Source organism: Rhagoletis zephyria, unplaced genomic scaffold, assembly GCF_001687245.7.
Source record: "Rhagoletis zephyria isolate East Lansing unplaced genomic scaffold, Rhagoletis_zephyria_1.1 Rzeph_scaffold_00761, whole genome shotgun sequence".
In the NCBI taxonomy this organism is placed as follows: Eukaryota; Metazoa; Arthropoda; class Insecta; order Diptera; family Tephritidae; genus Rhagoletis; species Rhagoletis zephyria.
The window spans coordinates 105912-120940 of record NW_016157845.1 but is presented as its reverse complement, the minus strand read 5'-3'; the positions used below and the strand labels follow the sequence as shown (position 1 = coordinate 120940).

General features: G+C 37.4%; 1 protein-coding gene and 1 long non-coding RNA gene across 3 annotated transcripts in view; one reads left to right on the top strand and one right to left on the bottom strand.

The window, feature by feature from the left end:
- Positions 1-15029, bottom strand: part of Cul3 (cullin 3) — a 162836-nt gene that overhangs the window by 47112 nt on the left and 100695 nt on the right. The window lies entirely within an intron of this gene.
- Positions 10424-15029, top strand: part of LOC108361425 (uncharacterized) — a 20880-nt gene continuing 16274 nt past the window's right edge. Inside the window, exons 1-2 of the long non-coding RNA XR_001847295.1 lie at positions 10424-10437; positions 12890-12894. This is a non-coding gene — a long non-coding RNA (uncharacterized LOC108361425). The remainder of the gene's footprint in view (positions 10438-12889; positions 12895-15029) is intronic.

Sequence of the window (15029 nt, the reverse complement as noted above, 5' to 3'; positions counted from 1 at the left end):
CGTGACGACTTCTAGGTCTACAAAATACCTAGGGGTGAAGCTTGACAGCAAACTCACATTCTGGGAACACATCCATGGAGTATGTGAAAAAGCTGCGCAGAGCACGGCGGCTCTAAGCCGGCTGATGGCAAACGTGGGCGGCCCGAAGCCATGCCGCAGGAAGCTTCTGATGACAGCGGTCCAATCGGTGCTCCTGTACGGGGCAGAAATATGGGCTGACGCATTGAAAGTCAAAAAATACCGGGTTCAAATGTCTTCGGTACAGCGCAGAGGGGCACTACGCATTGCTTCTGCATACCGTACAGTGTCCGCGGACGCGGTTCTAGTTATTTCTGGCGTCATGCCAATTGAGCTACTTGCTTACGAGCGAAAAGAGATTTACAATCTCAGTGCCGAGATAGGTCGAGCAGCTGCCGCGGCAAGGGCGCGCGAGCAACTGATCCAGCAGTGGCAACAAAACTGGAACGCGAGCACAAAAGGTCGATGGACACACTCCCACTTCAAACATGGTTGAACAGACCGCATGGGGAAGTCGATTTCTACCTGACGCAATTCCTCACCGGGCATGGTTACTTCCAAGAATATCTTCATAGAATGGGAAGGGTGGACTCACCGTTCGGTCACTACTGTGAAAACGTCGAAGATAACGTGTACCATACATTCTTCACCTGCGAACACTTCTTGATTTCGTGCAGAATGTTGGAAGAAAGATACGGAGACATAACTCCAAACAATATAATTGGGGTAATGATCTCCAGTGCAGATAAGTGGGAAGCAGTTGCGAGATACGTGAAATTCGTACTCCGCTGCAAACGAGAGGACGGATGTCTACGCCCTCCTGCATCTGAAGACATGCAGAATTGCGGTGCCAGATGCGGGATTCTTGCGCGGGGGTGGGAGTTTGGGTTTAAGTGGGTAGCCCAACACGCTTCGGTGGGAGTCCCACACTCGGGGAAGGTAGTATAGAGACTAGCGCCCCCTGCCAGTGCATAAAGCATTTCCCTCTCCTACAACAAAAAAAATACAAAATAAAAATAATATGATTATTATAATAAATAAATATAATTAATAATAAAAACTGAATATACCAGCATAAAAAATCTACATACTCAAAATGTTCAATCTATACTAATATATATTTTGAAGGCCGTTTTTTTCTGCTCGCAAAGCTCGAGATCGGCTGTACCTACTTTTTTGAAATTTTGGTCTTACGCAAAAAAAAAGTTTAAATACTTCCTAAAAATGGAACTGCAGGACTTTAAAAATCCTATAGAATCTGCAAAAAACAAATGAGAGCGCCCTCTGCTGTTAATTCGTACGGAATATAGCGCAAAGCAAGGGTTATGTATACAGTCACTCACAGAAGTATTCGTAATTTAATTTTTTCACAATATTCCAAATGTTTTCCATCATAAATCTTTTTCGTTAATTTTTATTTAAAATATACCTCATTCTATAACAAAAACCATATAAATCATTTTTGCAAACTTTGTACAAAATTCATAAAACTGAATCAGACTTAAAAAATTTCCATCAAAATTTTAAACATTTTATTCAGTATTTAGAAAAATTGTCGGTTCAATTCAAATCAATGCTAATTTCGGCTGTTGCACAGTGTTATAGGACAAATATTGAGATAGGTATTATCTACTGAATATGAATAAATATTTGAGTTATCACATTTTAAACAATTCCCACTTGTGTTATTCCTCTATATCTACCATACTCCCAATAAAATCGCAAGGTAACGTTAAAGATTTTTTAGGTAACGTTAAAGACCACATATTTTGATTTTTAGATCTGTCAAAAAAATATTTTTTCCAAAAGTTAATATTTTTATAGTTTCTTTGAACCTTGATCTTTATTAAAATACTTTGGTATAATTTTTAACTCTGCAGGATTCGCTAAGTTAACCGTACGTGTGACTATATCACATAACTCACTTCCAAAAAATGTAACGTTAAAGACCACTTAAAACTGCTTTTATCTTTAAAACCACAAAAGATAGTGTCTGCATATAAAATGTAGCTTATGAGGTTTATTACCAGGATAAATGAAAAACTTTCAGGTTTTACATAACGTTTCAGAAATATTAGCAGAAATGTACGTGCGACTGTAACGTTAAAGACAAAAATTTTGACTACATACATATGTATGTATATAATTACGCATAAAAACCCAGCTGCTATGTTTTTTTGTACGTAAGTGAGCGCAATATTAAAAGCAGCCATACCATCTACATATGTATATCGCACAGCTCGAGAACGGCTGAACCGATTTTTTTTAAATTTCGGACACCTGGTGCAGACGCTCAAAGGATGGTTATCGGCTATCAAAAATTTCGATATATAATAGGGGCGTGGAACCTCCCATATAAACCAAACTTTTCATACTCCATATCTCTGGAAATGTTCATGGTAGAGTACTGGAACTTTATACGGGCGTGGCACCTCCCATACAAGTCGAATTTTTTTTATTGCATATCTCTAGAATTGTTCTTGGAACTTTGTGTGGAGATATATGAAATTAATCGCGTAGTCATGGAGCCGAATTTCATACTGCATATCTCTGGAAGTGTTCATGGTACAGTACTGGAACAGTACGAGAAAAAATTATGAGAAAAAATATAGCCTTAAATGTTATTAAGGACAAAGGAAGTCTGACAAAAAATATTACGGTCCGATATCTTGTGAACTTAGTAGCAAGTAGCGCTGCAGCCACTATTACAGAAGCGTTTAAGGTATTAAAATCGAATGCAAATCACACACACTTTTAAGATTTAATTGAACGTTAGTTGGTCTGACAAGACTAAATTAATCGCTTTCAATGAGATGGCCGGGCATGGTATTGGATCAAAGACCCAAATTAAGGCCATGCGCATCATGTAAGGCAAAGTGTGAATCACAGTGGTCGGTCAATAATAGTTTGGGGTTGTATTTCAAAAATATTGTTGGTCCGTTAGTACGCATTATGCATAAAGAACAGTATCTGTTCATATTTCAACAAAATTTGCAAGATGTAGTCGAAAAATGAGAGTTCTGCTGAAAAATCACCCAAAACATACTGCATATGTTTGCAAAGACTGGATGCAAAGGCAAAAATTTGCTATTTTCAAATGATCTCCACAATCCGCGGATATGAATCTCGTCGAAAGTTTGCGAAATCAACTAAAAGCGCAGCTTACTAAGTATCCAAATCCTTCCAATGGAGTACATGAGCTGTGAAAGCACACCAAGGATATATGGGAGGCTATACCTCCAGAATTTTTACAGAGATACACACAAGGTATGCCAAATTGCATCCAGGAACTAAAAAAAGCAAATGTATACTGAACATTGTGTTAACAGTTCTTTTTTTTCGTGAAAATTGTCAAAAAGTTATTAAAAATATATAAGTGCAAAACTGTAACATATGCCTTAATTTACATTTTTGTCTGCTGGTTTTATTATTGTTGTTGGATTGACTTCAAATCTTTATGAGAGAGGGAGTAGGGATGTACCAACAAGAATATACAACAAAAGTATAAAAGTCGTTAGAACTTGGGAAGATAGCGGTGGCTGAAATAAAAAGTGTTACACCATGTTACAGTTTTGCTCGTCACTGTATGTATATTGATTTCTGTTGAACAAGGATTTTGGAATTGCCACCAACTATAAGATAAAGTTTCTAGACCACATTCACTATAGATCATTGTTGCCACCAGGGAACTTCTCATGGACATAACAGTTTCATTCTGTTATTTAAGGCGGCAAACGACCACCCCACCGCAGTCTTAGCCGATGAATGTGCCAGTATAAATCGTAAATGTGGGTTGTTGGAGAAAATATTGGACCAAAATGTTTAAATTAAAAATCTTAATTTGGGAGGGACGAAGTTCGCCGAGTCTGCTAGTATGATTTAAGAGAAGATATTCCGCTGCAAAGAAGCGATTATAAATTGTTAATTTACCTTACAAAATTGAGGAGGAATATTACTGATTATACGGAAAAGTTATGTTTAGCTGAGGGAGAGCGGGAGACCAGGTTTAAAGGTGACCATATATATTAATTGGGGGACTCCACTGGAGGAGTCGTGCTCTAGCTGCCGTAGGCTGCTGTGCAATGAGCAGGGATTTATTTGAGGATGCATTCATGCAGAGCCCCAGTGTGGCTTGTAAGCCGGAGCTTACTACCATACCAAAAAGTACTCCGGGAGTGGAGTGGGAGCGATGCTCAAAGCACCGCGTGATAGCCAAGCTAGTTAAGCGTTGACCATCATGATGAGCCAAGCTGGTTTAGCGTTGACCATCGGGAAAATGCCAGCGACTTATCACTTCACTAAGTTCAGCGAAGAGATATTTGAGAATTGCATAAAAAATGCATACCCAATTAAGAACGAGCGAAATACTTTTAAACACAAGTGCGTGTGTGTGTTCGCTGCACTTGGTTTATGCGGGAATGCAATATAAATGCGTGTGGGTGTTCGCTGTTTTTTGTTTATGCGGGAAATGCATAAGTCGCTTAAACAAGTTAATTTTTTTACATTTTTTATATTGAATAACGTCTGGTCCGGCTATTTGGTTTACTATACAGGTATGTAGAGCTATGAATTTAAAAAATACATCAGCGTTTAGTTGAGATATTCGCCTTCACCACTATGTTTTGTACATTTCCCAGTACTGCAAAGCTTTTGACTTCCATTCACTTGGGAGTGGCCAGAAGTGATTCGTGTGCTTACGGTTCAAATCGCAGCGGACTACGTCCGGATATTTATATCCTTGAATCCCCCGCGTGCGCTGAATTGGGATCCCGCCACGTTAAAACCCTGCCCAATGAAAAAAACACATGCCTCGGATGATACCCCCTTCTTTTGATGAGGAACACGGCAAACATAAGAAGGACTATGATTTGAGGGTATGCACCGACCCCGGCTGGTCGATGTCCTAGGGAAAATAAAGGCTGACGTCACCGCCATCCATGAAATGCGATGGACGGGGCGAAGAAGGTAAGCTTGAAGCCTTGCTACGTCTACTACAGTTGCCACGTAAAGGAGCGGAAGCCGGTGTTGGATTTGTGGTGGGAGAGAGACCGGCGTTCACTCTAGTGGACGAACATCTAGCCACAATCCGCATCAAAGCGAGATTCTTCAACATCTCGCTCATATGTGCCAATGCCCCGATGGAAGAGAAGGACGAGGCATCCAAGGATCTCTTAGCTTAGAGCGTACATATTAGCGCTGCCCCCGCACGTATAAAAATCGTGCTTGACGATTTAAATGCCAAGGTAGGCAGCGAAGGGATCTGCCTCTACATAGAAACGGCGGGCTGAGGCTGATCGACTTCGCCGGGGCCCGAAACTTGGCAGTATGTAGTACTGGATTCTAGCATAAAAAGATCCATCAAGCTCCATGGGTGTCTCCAGATCGAAAAACGGGAAACCAAATCGAGCATGTTGTGATAGATGGAAGGCATGCTTCCAGTGTTTTAGATGTACATACGTACACTCCGAGAGCAAAACATCGACTCGCACCACTATATTGATGCAGCCAATATACGACCCCACCTCGGTGCAGCAAAAAAAGGGCCCCAACAATGCAAAGAAAGTTCAATTTCAAAAACCTACAATCAAAACAGACGGCCAATGGATTCGCCGCTCGACTCTCACGCCTGCTGTGAGAGAGCACTCTTCAACAAACCGACATACGTGAGCAGTGGAACCACATCTCCCGCTCATTACTGGTACGATGAGCGCACAGCGGCGCCTTCTAAATGGGATCCGTCCACAATATGCATTGCGTAATCCATACAAATAATTGATTACAATACCGCTAACCCAATTTAAAATTGTAATGCATATTGTAGGCAGTCTGCGGCCATGCTTATGGCAAAGTAATCTCGGCTGTAATCCATTCATTCCGATATACCGCCTTCGAAGTTTTGAAGGAGTATTCGATTTCGTAATGTGCATTTGCGCCGCTGGGGAGTGTCAAAAAGCTGAGAGTTGAACGACTTACGGAAGGTTTGAAGACTCCTGTAGGAACAACAATGGCGACCTAGTGACCGATGTCCAGAACGTACTCAAATTATGGAGGAAACATTTTTTGACCCTTTTGAATGGCAGAAGCACTGAAAGAAGTGGAGAAGTCGAACGCGAGTCCCCAGTCGATGACAATGGAGTCGATATCCCAGCGCCTGACCATGACGAGGTACGAATAGCGATTATGCTGACGAAAAGTAACAAAGCTGCTTGAGTTGACGGCCCAACCCACAAGAAAGGCGACCCCGCCATGCGTGCCAACTACCTCGGGATCAGCCTTCTAAGCATAAGTTGGAAGGTCTTATCGAAAGTATTGTGTGAAAGACTGAATACCTCCGTCAATGAACTGATTGGGCCTTATCAGTGTGGCTTTAGACCTGACAAATTCACCATAGCCAATATATTCACAATACGCCAAATCTTTGAAATTACCACCCATTTGTCGACTTTAAAGCCGCTTTCGACAGCTCTAAAAGGAGTTGCCTATATGCCGCTATGTGTGAATTTGGCATCCCCTCATAACTCATACGGCTGTGTAAAATGACGTTGAGCAATACCCCCAGCTCTGCCTGAATTGGTAAAGAACTCTCCGAGCCGTTCGCCACCAAACAAGGTTTCAGACAGGGCGACTTATTTTCATGTGACTTCTTTAATCTGATGTTGGAGAAGATAATAAGAGGTGCAGAACTGAACCGCTCAGGAACAATTTACTACAAGAGTGTACAATTGCTGGCTTATGCCGATGACACTGACATCACCGGTAAGAAAAACCGAGAANTGGAGAAGATAATAAGAGCTGCAGAACTGAACCGCTCAGGAACAATTTACTACAAGAGTGTACAATTGCTGGCTTATGCCGATGACACTGACATCACCGGTAAGAAAAACCGAGAAGTCTGTTCTGCCTTTTCCAAGTTGGATAAGGAAGCAATGCGGATGGGTCTGATGGTAAAGGACAACGCGAAGTATCTCCTGTCATCAAACAAACAATCAGCACATTCGCGCCTTGGCACCCACGTCACTGTTGATAGTTATAATTTCGAGAAAGTAGAGAATTTCGTTTACTTGGGAACCAGCATTAACACCGATAATAACGTCAACATGGAAATCCAACGCCGAATCACTCTTGCCAACAAGTAGTACTTTGGGATGAGTAGGCAATTCAGGAGTAAAGTTCTCTCTCGACGGACGAAAACCACACTCTATAAGTCACTCATCACGCCCGTGTTGGTATATGGCGCAGAAGCATGGACAATGACAACATCCGATGAGGCGGCTCTTGAGTATTCGAGAGTAAGATTTTGCGGAGTATTTACGGGCCTTTACGCGTTGGTGACGGCGATTACCGCAGACGATGGAACGATGAGCTGTATGAGATTACAACGACATGAGACATAGAGCAGCGAATTAAAATACAGCGGCTCCGCTGGCTTGACCATGTCGTTCGAATGGACACCAACGCTCCAGCTCTGAAAGTATTCTGGCTTCACTTGGCATTTCCAATTTGCGTCAGTTGGCACAGAAGAGAAACGACTGGCGTGCTTTGTTCAACTCGGCCAAATAAAACTTTGGCGGTTACAACGCCAAATAAGAAGAAGAAGAAGAAGCGAATAGATCTCTAACCTTAGCAGTCACACAATGTTATAATACCGATGAAATCCTTGACAGTGGTACCGGGAGGTGAACGGTACACGACGGTAGGAAGTTTAGTTTGGGTTAAAGTCTCACACTGACGGGGTTGGGCTTTCGATGCTTCCTCCTCGTAAAATAAACATGCGCAGTAAAAAGTTAACTATTTAAGTCGACGAATAGTTGTATATCAACTTTTGTGAACTTCTATAATAAACAATTTTTTAGTAAGTAGGTTATTGGTTTTGAAAATTTTTTTTTTGTTTAGGCCCTCTCATAAAAAGATTATTTTTCATACTACATATCTCCGGAAGTGTTCATGGTAGAGCACTCGAACATGGTGTGGGGATATATGAAATCAATCCCATACTCTTAGAGAAAATTTGGGCTATGTGAAAAGTGGGCATGGTGCCTTCCAGACGCACTGAAACTATTACGTATCTTTGTATGCATACATACTTTTGCTATGTTGTTTAAGACGGCAATGGAAATATGCCTTCTGACAACCACCAAACCGTAATATTAGAAGATAAATGCGTCACTGAAAATCATGAAGGTGAACTGTTCGTGAAAATGTTAGACCAAAATATTCAAAACAAAAAAAAAATTATTTTGCGCGGGACGAAGTTCGCCGGGTCTGCTAGTTCTCATATAAAAATTTAAGATTATCGTTAATTTCTTCACAATCCAATGATCAGATCTAAACCAATTTAGTATGGGACCACCTCTGAGGTAACACCTTTCCTTTAAAAAAAGAATTATAGAAATCGAGGTCCAAAATTATGCGGTAACATACATAAAAAAAAATATTCCCACGAATCGATAACCTCCTTTTGAAGTCGGTTAAAAAACTTGCAATCTCTAATTTTTCGTTTTTTTTTCATATTTTGTGGCTTTAAACAATAGTCAATTAAGGTAGTCATATGGTATGTCAAAAGAAAGAGAAAATTTTGCAGCTTTTTTAATAAGGCAAAATTAAAAAAAAAAAACAGTGAGTAACTTTAATATTCGTTTTTTCATTACTATGCCTTTTATTCTAAATTTTTACAGGAAAAATTTTAAAAAATTGCCCTTATTTCAAATCATAGTTTATGACATCCATTTACTTTTATGGTACGCTACTTCGCTGCTAAAATGTTATGGTTAAAAACCGAAACGAAACCAAAAAAGCAAAAAAGTCAAAATTCGACACAGCATTAATATTCGGGTTTCTTAATAATGTAGCCAAATACTTGCAAATAAATGCATAAAATGTTAGGGAATAATATTTAATGTTAAACCGGTGGCTTTAATAACATCACTTACACATTTTGGAATATAATTAATTAATTTTAGTTTATAGTCTTGCCAGATTCCCACCCATTCTTCCTGCAACCTTTGTTTTAGGTTCCTTCGAGAAGTTATTGGCTTCATTAGAACACGCAGTCCAAACTCAATGCACGAATTATCGATATAGTATAAGCCAGGAGATTTTGGAGGAGTAAAGATCAGTTTTGGCCATTTGTAAAGCAGCCATTCTCGCACAGTGTGATGTATTTGTACTGTATAATCATCTTGGTACAGTTTAAAACTGCGCAGAATTGTAATTTTCTCATCTGCTTGCCTCAAATTTGGCCTCAATATGTTAAATAAATATCCTTATTTTCAATATTCTCGATAAAAACGAGATTTTAAGTTCTCAGGGATGAAATGTATCCCCAAGTCATTACATGGTCATCTTCATGATTTATTATCGGCTTTAGGAGCTGCGGTTTCCGCGCTTCATTGGGCTTCCAACAATCGCGGCGCTTGCAAATAAGTCAAATTTGCACTCAACCAGGACAGTAACGTTCTTCCACCAATACTGGCAACATTTTTCTGGTGCATTTGTTTATTAATAGCTTTTACCTAATTACTCAGCCATTCGAACCATCAGACTTTAGAAGAAGATTATTAGTTGGGGCGTATACGTTCTTTCAAAATGTCGATAAAATATCAGCAGCGGATTTTAGAGTTTTAGAGAGCAAACACTTTAAGCAATGAGATGATAAAATGGCAATTGTGTGCAGTTTTAACTTTTACCAATATAATTATACTGAGAAAATACTTCACATTGTGCGAGAATGGCTGCTTTTCATTTGGCCTAAACTGATTTTTACTCCTCCGTATTCTTCTGGCATGCCCCCCATCGATAATTCGTGGAATGAATTTGGACGGCGTGTTCTAAAGAAGTCAATAACTTCTCGGAGGGAGCTAAAAGAAAGGTTGCAGGAAGAATGGGCGCAAATCGGGAAAGGCTATACACTAAAACTAATTAATTATATTCCAAAACGTGTAAGGATGTTATTAAAACGACGGGTTTAACAGTAAATATTATTCCCTAACATTTTATGGATTTATTTGCAAGTACGTGGCTGCATTATTAAGAAACCCGAATATTAATGTTGTGTGAAATTCTGACTTTTGTACGTTTTTGGTTTCGTTTCGGTTTTTAACCATAACATTTTAGCAGCGAAGTAGCGTACCATAAAAGGAAATGCATGTCATAAACTATGATGTGAAATAAGTGCAATTTTTCTAATTTTTCCTATAGAAATTTAGTATAAAAGGCATAGTAATGAAAAAACCAAATATTAAAGTTACTCACTGTACATATATATACTTTTTTGTATATATTTTTTAACAGTGTTTATCTAAAATTAGTTTTAAGAGGTTATAGTCTATACGTCGCACATAGGGGTATTTGATCGATCTTTGCGGTCATAAGTCTATTTTTTAAACTTATCGTAGGAACAAAAAAATACTACCTGCCACAGTTGAATAGTTGCGGAACAATAGGCAACCCCTACCCCGAACTTATGACGCCACTTTGACGGAGTATCTCAGTCGTAACTTGTCAGTTTGTGATAGTGCACGTTTTATTTTACGACATTCATTGTGAAACAGTTGCGCTCAAAAGTGATTATTATTATTGTGGTCATTATACAATTAAAAATTGTTATTTTAAATAGTTTCGATTTAGCAAAATTTAATCTAAGTAATAATATCAGTAATCGGAAATATTATATTTTTTTAGTGATTATTTTTTATTACTTTGTAAACCGTAAGCTTTTAGTTATACTTGCACGCATTTCCACGTTACATTACTAGTTGCGTTCTATAGAATGGAGCTTTGATAGTATACTGGACAAAAATTAGCTTCCGATATCTACCGATGAGCTTTTTATGACCAATAATTAAGATAGATCTTAAAAATATTTCGTTTCCATACATATTTTGTCATTTTTAAGTATTTCCTTTGCTTTAGAGTCATCAACTGGTTCCTGCTATAGAGTAGTAACTCGAAAATATTTATTTCATAAGATGCATCGACAAAATTCTATGAATTTTGAGAACAAAATAAAGTTTCTTCAAAATGATATATTATCATCTGACACCTTCTCCGATGAACAAATAAGAGATATAAAGCACAAATTTTCACAACTAAAAGCACAGTTTATACAAAGGTGGATAAAAGCCCGTGGAAAAGAAGAATTTTTTTTTTAAAGTAACGTAACCTGGCTACAAGGAATATTTTCAATTCCCAAAGGTGTGCAACAGCCGCGATCTGGTCGTGTTGAACAGGTTACTCCTAAGCTCTGATCCACTCATTAGTAGTTTCAGCCAAAGCCAAAAAAAAGCGACCAAACCATTTTCAAAGGAGGACACGAAGTCTGGAGAGTCTTCAGAAGAGGAAGAAGGGTCCGATGAAGAATCTTGGCACTCATCATCATCCTAAAAGAGTTTTTTACGCAAATTTTGTTTTAGAATTCAATTACACATTTATTATCCATTGCATTACAAGATAAAATTGGTTATTTCCATCATTTTTTTGTAACTTATATCTCAAGGAAGTCCATACGCATTTTACCAATAAAAATAAATTTTTGAGCAACATTGTAAAAAAAAAAATTATTTGTCTGTTATTCCCTTAGTTAAAGTTGAATTTCATTTGTAAACAGGTGGTAACCCTGCCACATGTTGTTTAGAAATGAAGCCTTTCAAAACCATTTCAATTGATACCCATATTGTAGTAATTCAGTTAACTTAACTATATTTAAGTTTTTACCAGGTGGCAACTCTTTGCATGTACTAACCTATATAAACATCGCCGAGACGAACACGTATATAGGTATGCGTGTTTATGCAATCGGACCACGGCAACATAGAGTCTATCGGTGTCAAACTTTAACCAACTTTATTTTCGTTGCTTTGGAGGAATAATTGTACGTCCTCCACCTATATTTACTTGATTTTAAACATTTACAATTTTAGATATCGTAACACGTCTTTTCTAAACATTTTGAAATAAAATTTTCATAAAAATAATTTTGGCCGCCTAAATCGGCCAAATACCCCTATGTGCGTCGTATAAAAGGTATTTAAATTATCTCTAAAGTGACTTCAATACCTTTCCAAATCGGTAAAGTAGCTTCCGAGATTTTATGCATATGTATATGTAAAAAAATTTAAAAATTGAACTTTAACCTCTTATAGTTTCCTTGGGTTATCACGTGCACTAAATAATTTTTATATGGTTAAAATTAGCGTAAAAAGTTTTATCGTTGCGCATTGCTAAACGTTTGGCATTCTATACATGCTCCAATGATGTAGTCAAGCCAGTGATGCAAAGTGAAAATCAGCTGAAAAGGAATATACAAAAACAAAATATTTTCGCCTCTGGCTAAGTTGACATGTTGAGTAATCATTGATGGTTTCTTACGTAAGTTAAGTCTGACATATAAAAATATCCCTCGATCATTTTATTTAAAAATTTTATTGTAGTTGATTGATCTATCCTTATTAATACATATGTGTAAACTAAATTTCAAAAGATAATCTTAACTAATAGACAAATACAAATTTAGTTTAGTACTAGCCGGAGGTTTCGCCACGCGCTGAATGTATGCATATGAGTAGTCCTCTTGCAAAGAGCTCTATGTAAAATTTTTTAGATTTTTAGTTTTTGGTGGTTAACGTACCAGTATTTAAAGTAGTTTCATGTCCACTAACAATACAGTGCAAAATCCTTATATGTTCTGAAAAAATAGCATCAAATGTTAGCTACTCTAGCAAAAGTCGCTATAATACTTACTGTATGTATATATACACTTTCAAAAGTCGCTATAATATTTATTGTACGTATTTATACAAGTTCGAAAGTCTCCATCTTCTGATAAACTTAGAAAACTGCAAGAAAACGTGGTAGTTTCGGTGCCTAGTGGAAGACGTCGTAAAAAAAAGTAGACCAATCTTCATAGAAGAGAGAACGCGAAAAGCTAAAAAATCGGGCTATGTAACAGTTACTGTTTCAAAACTCGCAATATTAATTTTTTATATATAAAATTTGCAAAAACTACCATACTGCGATTTTGTTTTTTAATGTTATTAGACTCTAATTTATCCAAATTTTCAGATAATAAAAAAATATACAATTTGGATTTTACTTGTTGTTGTAGACGTTTTTTTAATTTATGGCTTACTATTATAAAATCACATAACGCTGTTTGCAAGTGGACTACTCATATGTATGTACATTTACGTATTTGGAGAAAGAAATCGTATGTCATCATATACTTCGTTTATTATATACATAAAAATACTTGTCTAAATCCGTTCAGTAGCGTGGTTAAAATATCTCGCCATTCCTTTATACTATGTATAGAAGATAGTAATTTTAAATAGGTCGCAACCCTACTCAAAAAACTAAAGTTTTTCTACAACGAACGGTGAAAATCTTACAGCGTGGCGACGAATAACTGTTACCCAGGTTTTTTGAGAAATAAAAGGGTCCTTTATTGCTTTTGCGAAAAATGTATTTTATTGTTAATTTTCCACAGATTTTACTTTAGTTGTATTAATTAGTTTTTAAATTTTAATCCTTATTTACATTTGCCAGCAGTGTAAACTTTGAAAGAAAAGTTCACTTGGCACGCAAGTCTTTTTCAGGTGTATTTTTTCTAAGGCATTGTATACAAAAAGACAAAAAAAGATAAAAACTGTATAGGGTTGTTCGAATGAGAATGAATGAGTCTATTCGATTTTTAAGTAAAAGGCCTTATTCTAGACAGAAGGGGGAGTATAAGGGACTCAAAATGTAGAAAATTAGCCTATGGTTACAGAAGATATGGAATAAATTAATTGACGAAGGCCTGCGTGCCAAATGAACATTGCTTTCAAAGTTTACACTGCTGGAAAATGTAAATAGGGATTAAAATCTAAAAACTAATTAATACAACTAAAGTAAAATCTGTGGAAAATTTACAATAAAATACTTTTTTCGCAAAATCCATAAAGGACCCCACGCTGTATAGTTTTCAAACAGGTGGCAACCCTACTCAGAAAAACAATACATTATTACACATCCAGAGGCTAAGTCTTTTCGTCTGACAGTGACGGTACAGAACTGAAGCCTACGCTTATTATGATTGAATATGGTAGTTTTATTAACAGGTGGCAAACATATAAAAAAAAATATTTGTGCTTTCCTAGAGGTCAATCCCTTTCATTTGAAACGTCACCTTTTGTAATCCAACGAACGGTGCGGATCTTCTAGTTGTTTAGACAGCTGGTAACCCTATTAAAATTCTAAGTAAAACAAGTAAGAAAGTCTAAGTTCGGGCGAAGCCGAACATTAAATACCCGGCGCAAGTATTAAATATATGTTTTTTCACCTTTCCGAAAGCTACCGCTAGAAGGTAAGACGGGGTGTATCAATTCTGAGTAAATTAGCGTCCTTAAATTTCGAAATATTGCAGTTTCAAGCATTCCTGAAATTTACCGTTATATGAAAAGCGGCCGTAATTTTAGTCCGATTTCAATAATTTTCAACGTTTTGCTTTTATGTGGCAAGAACAAAATACCGAGTTTGGTACAAATTGGTAGAACGGTTACCGATAAACATATATGTGATCATAAGTGGGCGGTGCCACGCCCATTTTCCAAAACTTTCACCATAAACGTATTTCTTGGTAAAGAATTGTTGCAAGCATCAATTTTGAATAAATTAGCTTTAATATTTTCTGATTTATCGAAGATTTTGTATTCTCTAAATTACCGTTATATGGGATGTGGGCGTGGTTATTGTCCGATTTTTTTTAATTTTCGGCCAGTTAGTATGCTGTATCCAGGCCAACAACTGTGCCAAGTTTGGAAGAAATTGGTGCAGCGGTTACCAAGATATGCACATGTAACCATAAGTGGGCGTGGCTACGCCCATTTTCTAAAAATTTATAATATTCTTATTTTTCGTCTGAAATTTATTGTAAATATCAATTTTGAGTGAATTATCTTCAGTAGTTACTAAAATATCGCAGTTTTCGTATTTCTGAAAATTACCGTTATATGGGATGTGGGCGTGGTTATTGT